A 9,871-nucleotide genomic window follows, 5' to 3' on the forward strand; every position below is an offset into this window, starting at 1 on the left:
AGGGCTTCCGGTTCGAGCGCGTTCACCGCTCCCCGAGCGCACCGACTCCAGGCAAGACGAGGTCTATTGTGGCCAAGTTTACCTATTTTAAGGATAGGGAGCTTGTACGTAGGCAATACAAAGAGCTTATCGGTACGTCCTTCAATGTGTTCGAACAATTTCCCCCGGAGTGGTTGCCAAGCGCCGCAAGCTCGTACCGAAGATGAAGGAAGCACGAAGACTTGGTAAGACTTCCTGGATAGCCTACGATACGCTATATGTTAACGGTGTCGCTGTAAGGGACTAGGGATGCGTGGAGGATGAACTCCGTGTGCTCTCCTGGAATGTTCAGGGACTTACTGCTATTAAGCAAAATAGTGCCGATTTTGTAAATATTATTTCATCTCATGATATTTGTTTTCTTTTTGAATCATGGAGTAATTCTAACAGTAAGATTAATTTGAATGGTTATGTTTCGCATAATTTATATAGAAAATTCCAGCATAGGAATGCTCGTAGAAATAGTGGTGGCGTTTTAATATATTACAAAGATCATTTAAAAGATGGTATTACAGTTGTTAAAAATAATTTAGACACTATTGTTTGGTTTAAACTCGATAAAACATTTTTTAATATGGACGATGATGTATATATTTGTGGTGCTTATATATGGGGAGAAGACTCACCAGCATATAATACTATTAATGTTGATCTTTTTGAATTGTTAGAAAATGATGTATCTTTTTTTGAGGAACTAGGGAAAGTCTTTGTTTTTGGTGATTTAAATAGCCGCGTTGGCAATAAGCGTGACTTTATTACTCACGATCATTTTAATTCTTCCATCGATGATATAGATTATGAGCCTGATTTTGCTTCTATTAGGGCCTCAATCGACCCTAGAGTTAACAATCATGGTATACGTTTATTAGATATTTGTAAATCTAAATGTTTACGCATATTAAACGGTCGAGTAGGCAATACGAACCAATATACTTATGTTTCCCATAACGGCTCTTCTGCTATAGATTATCTTTTAGCACATGAGCGAAATTTTTCATTGTTAAAGTATTTTACAATCGGATCATTTAATGAGTGGAGTGATCACGCCCCGTTATATTTTTCAATACATTGTAACAATAAAACACCTAAGCTTAATAAATACAATGATGTTAAGTATAGATGGAATAGTAATTGTAAAGCTCAGTTTCGAGCAGGAATTATTTCTATGTTACTACAATTTAATACTGTTGTTAGTCAAATTGATTGTACAAATAAGGAATCCGTTAATAATGTTGTAAATTCGTTCACAAATATTGTTCGGAGTGTGGCGGATCCTTTATTCTCCAAACAATGTACGTTTAGTGATGTACCTGTATTTGACAACGATGATTGTATGAGAAATGCAGATTGGTTTGATGTGGATTGTATAAATGCACGCACTTGTTATTTAGATGCTTTGAAATTGTATAATGCTAATAAGAATGATGAAAGTCGTTTGATATTATGTCAAAAGAGAAAGTTATATAAAGATTTGATCCGTAGAAAAAAAGGCCAAATGTATAGACGTAAAATGCAGGAAATAGAAAATTTGAAGACACACTCGCCAAAAGATTTTTGGAAGTATTTTAAAACTAAAAAAAAGAGTGCAAAGAACAATATTTCGTTAGATGAGTTCAAATTGTTTTTTGAAAATCTTAGTAATAATAAAGTAGATTGTTCCAATGAAGAAGCAGAATCGTTTTGTAATAATAATGACTTCAGCCAGCCTAATATTGTATACCCTGAATTAGATAATCCGATTAGTATTGATGAGGTGAAGAAAGCTATTAAAGCATTAAAACGTTGTAAATCTAATGGTAATGATTGCATGTTAAATGAATATTTTATTGAATGTGCCGACATACTTGCTGCACACATATGTGATATATTTAACTGTATTTTGAACTCCGGTTGTTATCCGGATAAATGGACAGTAGGGATTATTGTACCATTGCATAAAAAAGGCGGTGTAAATGATGTTAACAATTATAGGGGTATTACTCTAGTTAGTTGCTTTTCAAAATTGTTTACGACTGTATTAAATAAACGCATTGAATTTATATGCGATAACAATAATATTATTTCGGACGCACAATTCGGATTTCGTAAAGGTCGATCGACTGTCGACGCTATATTTTTACTTACGTCATTAGTGCAAAAATATATGAACGAAAATAAACGATTGTACGTTATATTTGTCGATATGATGAAGTGTTTTGATACTATTTATAGAAATGCGCTGTGGCTGAAATTATATAAATGTGGTATTCAAGGGAAAATATTGAATGTTATGAAAGATATGTATCAAAATGTTAAATCTTGTGTAAAATCATGTTCATCATACTTAGAATACTTTAGTTATGCAGTTGGCTTACGACAAGGGGAGGTAATGTCCCCAATATTATTTTCACTATTTGTCGAAGACCTAGAATTGTTTTTACAAGATAGCGTTAATTCTGGTATAAACATAGATGACGTTATATTAATTATGTTACTGTTTGCCGATGATATGGCCATTTTAGGAAAGACACCGGCTGAAACTCAACATCAATTGGATTTACTTAATACTTATTGTAATACTTTGGGTCTTAGAGTAAATACAAATAAAACTAAAATTATGGTATTTCGTAAGCGCGGACGTTTATTACCGCATGAAAGCTGGACCTATGATGGCCAAAACATCGAAGTCGTTAGCGATTTTAACTACCTAGGAACTGTTTTTAACTATACTGGTAATTATGCATTAAACCAAGAATATTTAGCTGGAAAAGCTTTAAAGGCTTTAAATGTGTTACTGTATAAATGTAAAGAGTATGATCTAAAGCCTCATATATTTTGTCAGTTGTTTGACGCCTTTGTAGGGTCTATATTAAACTATTCATGTGAAATATGGGGTTATACTAAATCGAAAGAAATAGAACGTATTCATTTGAAGTTCTGTAAAAGATTATTACATGTTAAAATCAACACTTGTACTGCTAGTGTATACGGAGAATTAGGTAGATATCCTTTATATATTTCTAGATACATACGTATAATTAAGTACTGGTTGAAAATGGCTAACACTAATAATATATTGATTAGTGTTGTATATCTGCAAGCAGTAGCTGATAGTAATAAAGGATATTCCAATTGGGTTACCAATGTTAAAAAACTTCTTAATGATTATGGTTTTACACATATATTTGATAATGTACAAAATGTAAACGTAAATACATTTGTTCACGAATTTAAATGTAGAGTTATAGATACATTTAAGCAGGAATGGCATGGTTCATTATCTAATAGCTCTGTTCTTGATATGTATAAGGTATTTAAAAATGCATTCCAGTATGAAGAATATCTGAATATACTACCAAGGAAATACCGACTTTATATTTGTAGATTACGATTATCTGTACATCCATTAAGGATACAAACTGGACGATATGCCAGAAATAATACACCGCGCAATGAACGCTACTGTATGTGTTGTAACCATCTTGATATTGAAGATGAATACCATTTTGTATGTATATGCCCATGTTATTTAGTTATAAGACAGAAATACATTAAACGTCATTATTATGTTCGCCCCTCCGTGTTTAAATATCACCAACTATTAAACTCTGTTAATAGATTTGAGCTTATTAAGCTCTGTAAATACGTTAAGGAATCACTATGTATCCGTAACTGTATTCTAAACAATGATACATAATTCTGTTCATCCTCTTTTATAGCCTGTTTATGAAGCTGTTACACTACTGCGTTTACATATTTATACCTTATAGTAGATAATAATAATTGCATAACGCTCCTGTAACACAACTATTTGTTCAACTTTTAAACTTACCTTGTACAAACACATGACATATTTAAGTGAATTATTATATGTGATTAGACAATGTACATTAGTATAAGTCTTAATAAAATGTCTGTTCTGTTCTGTTCTGTTCATATATAGGATATCAACAGTGACACGCTTGATTAAATACTTAGTCTGGAAGCTGAGTGCGCCGCTTACGTCATTTTAATTCGCAGTAATGAAAAAATCGTTGTCGATATCACACTTATAGCTTGAAGCCCCGATTATAAATCTAGGTTTATAGTATTATTCAAGAGTATCAGTTGAATGTTGACCCACTGTAGATGCATTAAGCAAATAAATCTTACTACTGTTTCACTTTTTGTCGTCTGACCACTTTTCGACAGCAACAGTTATTTAAGATCGCAGTCGTTCTTACTAGAAATGCCGCAGAACTCGATGAGAATCTGATTTGAATTAAGCTTGTATCAATGATTATCTGAATCGGCTATGCGGCTCTAGAACCCTCTTAGGAATTGCGACATCGCAAATAAATATTGACAGAAAAAACGTCGCGAAAATGTGTGACAATTCTAAGTAATCGGACTTTTGAACAGGTCTGGACGATGATGTATATATTTGTGGTGCTTATATATGGGGAGAAGACTCACCAGCATATAATACTATTAATGTTGATCTTTTTGAATTGTTAGAAAATGATGTATCTTTTTTTGAGGAACTAGGGAAAGTCTTTGTTTTTGGTGATTTAAATAGCCGCGTTGGCAATAAGCGTGACTTTATTACTCACGATCATTTTAATTCTTCCATTGATGATATAGATTATGAGCCTGATTTTGCTTCTATTAGGGCCTCAATCGACCCTAGAGTTAACAATCATGGTATACGTTTATTAGATATTTGTAAATCTAAATGTTTACGCATATTAAACGGTCGAGTAGGCAATACGAACCAATATACTTATGTTTCCCATAACGGCTCTTCTGCTATAGATTATCTTTTAGCACATGAGCGAAATTTTTCATTGTTAAAGTATTTTACAATCGGATCATTTAATGAGTGGAGTGATCACGCCCCGTTATATTTTTCAATACATTGTAACAATAAAACACCTAAGCTTAATAAATACAATGATGTTAAGTATAGATGGAATAGTAATTGTAAAGCTCAGTTTCGAGCAGGAATTATTTCTATGTTACCACAATTTAATACTGTTGTTAGTCAAATTGATTGTACAAATAAGGAATCCGTTAATAATGTTGTAAATTCGTTCACAAATATTGTTCGGAGTGTGGCGGATCCTTTATTCTCCAAACAATGTACGTTTAGTGATGTACCTGTATTTGACAACGATGATTGTATGAGAAATGCAGATTGGTTTGATGTGGATTGTATAAATGCACGCACTTGTTATTTAGATGCTTTGAAATTGTATAATGCTAATAAGAATGATGAAAGTCGTTTGATATTATGTCAAAAGAGAAAGTTATATAAAGATTTGATCCGTAGAAAAAAAGGCCAAATGTATAGACGTAAAATGCAGGAAATAGAAAATTTGAAGACACACTCGCCAAAAGATTTTTGGAAGTATTTTAAAACTAAAAAAAAGAGTGCAAAGAACAATATTTCGTTAGATGAGTTCAAATTGTTTTTTGAAAATCTTAGTAATAATAAAGTAGATTGTTCCAATGAAGAAGCAGAATCGTTTTGTAATAATAATGACTTCAGCCAGCCTAATATTGTATACCCTGAATTAGATAATCCGATTAGTATTGATGAGGTGAAGAAAGCTATTAAAGCATTAAAACGTTGTAAATCTAATGGTAATGATTGCATGTTAAATGAATATTTTATTGAATGTGCCGACATACTTGCTGCACACATATGTGATATATTTAACTGTATTTTGAACTCCGGTTGTTATCCGGATAAATGGACAGTAGGGATTATTGTACCATTGCATAAAAAAGGCGGTGTAAATGATGTTAACAATTATAGGGGTATTACTCTAGTTAGTTGCTTTTCAAAATTGTTTACGACTGTATTAAATAAACGCATTGAATTTATATGCGATAACAATAATATTATTTAGGACGCACAATTCGGATTTCGTAAAGGTCGATCGACTGTCGACGCTATATTTTTACTTACGTTATTAGTGCAAAAATATATGAACGAAAATAAACGATTGTACGTTATATTTGTCGATATGATGAAGTGTTTTGATACTATTTATAGAAATGCGCTGTGGCTGAAATTATATAAATGTGGTATTCAAGGGAAAATATTGAATGTTATGAAAGATATGTATCAAAATGTTAAATCTTGTGTAAAATCATGTTCATCATACTCAGAATACTTTAGTTATGCAGTTGGCTTACGACAAGGGGAGGTAATGTCCCCAATATTATTTTCACTATTTGTCGAAGACCTAGAATTGTTTTTACAAGATAGCGTTAATTCTGGTATAAACATAGATGACGTTATATTAATTATGTTACTGTTTGCCGATGATATGGCCATTTTAGGAAAGACACCGGCTGAAACTCAACATCAATTGGATTTACTTAATACTTATTGTAATACTTGGGGTCTTAGAGTAAATACAAATAAAACTAAAATTATGGTATTTCGTAAGCGCGGACGTTTATTACCGCATGAAAGCTGGACCTATGATGGCCAAAACATCGAAGTCGTTAGCGATTTTAACTACCTAGGAACTGTTTTTAACTATACTGGTAATTATGCATTAAACCAAGAATATTTAGCTGGAAAAGCTTTAAAGGCTTTAAATGTGTTACTGTATAAATGTTAAGAGTATGATCTAAAGCCTCATATATTTTGTCAGTTGTTTGACGCCTTTGTAGGGTCTATATTAAACTATTCATGTGAAATATAGGGTTATACTAAATCGAAAGAAATAGAACGTATTCATTTGAAGTTCTGTAAAAGATTATTACATGTTAAAATCAACACTTGTACTGCTAGTGTATACGGAGAATTAGGTAGATATCCTTTATATATTTCTAGATACATACGTATAATTAAGTACTGGTTGAAAATAGCTAACACTAATAATATATTGATTAGTGTTGTATATCTGCAAGCAGTAGCTGATAGTAATAAAGGATATTCCAATTGGGTTACCAATGTTAAAAAACTTCTTAATGATTATGGTTTTACACATATATTTGATAATGTACAAAATGTAAACGTAAATACATTTGTTCACGAATTTAAATGTAGAGTTATAGATACATTTAAGCAGGAATGGCATGGTTCATTATCTAATAGCTCTGTTCTTGATATGTATAAGGTATTTAAAAATGCATTCCAGTATGAAGAATATCTGAATATACTACCAAGGAAATACCGACTTTATATTTGTAGATTACGATTATCTGTACATCCATTAAGGATACAAACTGGACGATATGCCAGAAATAATACACCGCGCAATGAACGCTACTGTATGTGTTGTAACCATCTTGATATTGAAGATGAATACCATTTTGTATGTATATGCCCATGTTATTTAGTTATAAGACAGAAATACATTAAACGTCATTATTATGTTCGCCCCTCCGTGTTTAAATATCACTAAACTCTGTTAATAGATTTGAGCTTATTAAGCTCTGTAAATACGTTAAGGAATCACTATGTATCCGTAACTGTATTCTAAACAATGATACATAATTCTGTTCATCCTCTTTTATAGCCTGTTTATGAAGCTGTTACACTACTGCGTTTACATATTTATACCTTATAGTAGATAATAATAATTGCATAACGCTCCTGTAACACAACTATTTGTTCAACTTTTAAACTTACCTTGTACAAACACATGACATATTTAAGTGAATTATTATATGTGATTAGACAATGTACATTAGTATAAGTCTTAATAAAATGTCTGTTCTGTTCTGTTCTGTTCATATATAGGATATCAACAGTGACACGCTTGATTAAATACTTAGTCTGGAAGCTGAGTGCGCCGCTTACGTCATTTTAATTCGCAGTAATGAAAAAATCGTTGTCGATATCACACTTATAGCTTGAAGCCCCGATTATAAATCTAGGTTTATAGTATTATTCAAGAGTATCAGTTGAATGTTGACCCACTGTAGATGCATTAAGCAAATAAATCTTACTACTGTTTCACTTTTTGTCGTCTGACCACTTTTCGACAGCAACAGTTATTTAAGATCGCAGTCGTTCTTACTAGAAATGCCGCAGAACTCGATGAGAATCTGATTTGAATTAAGCTTGTATCAATGATTATCTGAATCGGCTATGCGGCTCTAGAACCCTCTTAGGAATTGCGACATCGCAAATAAATATTGACAGAAAAAACGTCGCGAAAATGTGTGACAATTCTAAGTAATCGGACTTTTGAACAGGTCTTTCTTTTTTCGGGAGGGGGGGGGGGGGGGTTGTCGCCGGGTCAAGACCGATTGTCGCCGAGTTCAGACCGATTGAGTTTCCAAAGTTTTAGAAGCCCTGAATATCTGCAAACAAATTTATGATATGTAAGATTACTGACAAAAATCAGATCATAGATTTTCATATTTCTGTTTGAAAATTAATGTTTTATATATATAAATGGCTTAAACCGTTACTTACTGTTTAAGGAAAATGCATATAATAGCATTTTTTGAACTTAAACAGTCATCGAAATTAGACCTTTGGATGAACAAGCCTGAATTCTTATACTATTACTTGGCATTAGATATTTGAACAAGCCCTGCTATGTAAAACTCAAAATTTGAGCAAGCCCGGAAGATATTTTACCAGCGCAGGACTTGCGGGCTTGTGCTTATTACCACTAAAAATCTGCGAACTGATTTTTTGTCAGCAGTCTTTTATAACTTGTTTCCATGGATTTTTGCAAAATTTGGCTGGTTCCAAGACAAACAATAAAAAAGTTGTCAAAACGGTCAATCTGTGAGAGTGCAGCTTTAAGTACACCATCTGATAAAAATATTGAAAAATACTAACCCAAATCATGTTTCAACAATTGTGAAAAAACCCCAATAATTCTAGTTTTGTTTAGCTTTTCTCACTCAAAAAGAAACTAATTTTTAATCAAACAAAATGCATGAAAACTGCATTTCCAGAATATTCTTGAAATAATGTCAAATGTACAATAAAAAACATCTGAATTAATTAACAATTAGCAATTTTAGCAAAATAAAGGTTTATACATTTAAAATATTCACATAAAATTCGCCTCAATTTTCCCCTGCGAGGAATTCTAGAATTATTCTAGAACAGATTCTAGAAAATAGTTCTAGAATAGTAACTGAACTCTAACTGGCAGTTCTAGAACTAAATGTTCAAGAACTTTCTCTAGAACTTCTTGAACCAAATTTTAGAACTTATGAAAATTTGTTCTAGAACCCAGTTCTAGAATATAGAACCCAGTTCTAGAATAGTAATTGAACTCTTAATAGATGAGTTCAAGAACTTGTTCTAGAAGTTCTGGAAAAAGTTCTTGAATATCTAAGAGGCCATTTGTTGTTCAAGAACTAGTTCTTGAACATTTGTCCTCAAGCACTCCAAGTTCTAGAACTGTTCTATTAGTTCTTGAAGAACTCCCAAGTTCTAGAACAGTTCCAGAACAACAAATTGCCTGAAATACCCCAGTAAAAATGTCAGTGGAAAACCAGCTGTATGCTGGTGGTATACCAATGGTATATAGTGGAATACCACTAGAATCTGTGACATTAATTAGAAACAATATCCATATTACATGTTACAACATATTTACTTCCAGGTTTAATCAACAACATTACAGAACAAACTCTTAAATAACAAAAACATTTGAAATTAAAAAAACTAAGTAATGCAATTAAACACATATTAATTTATAAAACTAATTCATTAAATTTTAATAATGGTTTAAGAAGTTATAATGAAACAAGACTAATCATTAGAAAATATGACAGTTCTATGGTTTTGTCAGGGAGTCGTCCATTTATAACACTTCCACATTTTATAACACATAACACTGTTGTGAGTATATACACATTGCAAAATGATTACATCATT

Source organism: Mya arenaria, chromosome 7 (genome assembly GCF_026914265.1).
Source record: "Mya arenaria isolate MELC-2E11 chromosome 7, ASM2691426v1".
Taxonomy (NCBI): Eukaryota; Metazoa; Mollusca; class Bivalvia; order Myida; family Myidae; genus Mya; species Mya arenaria.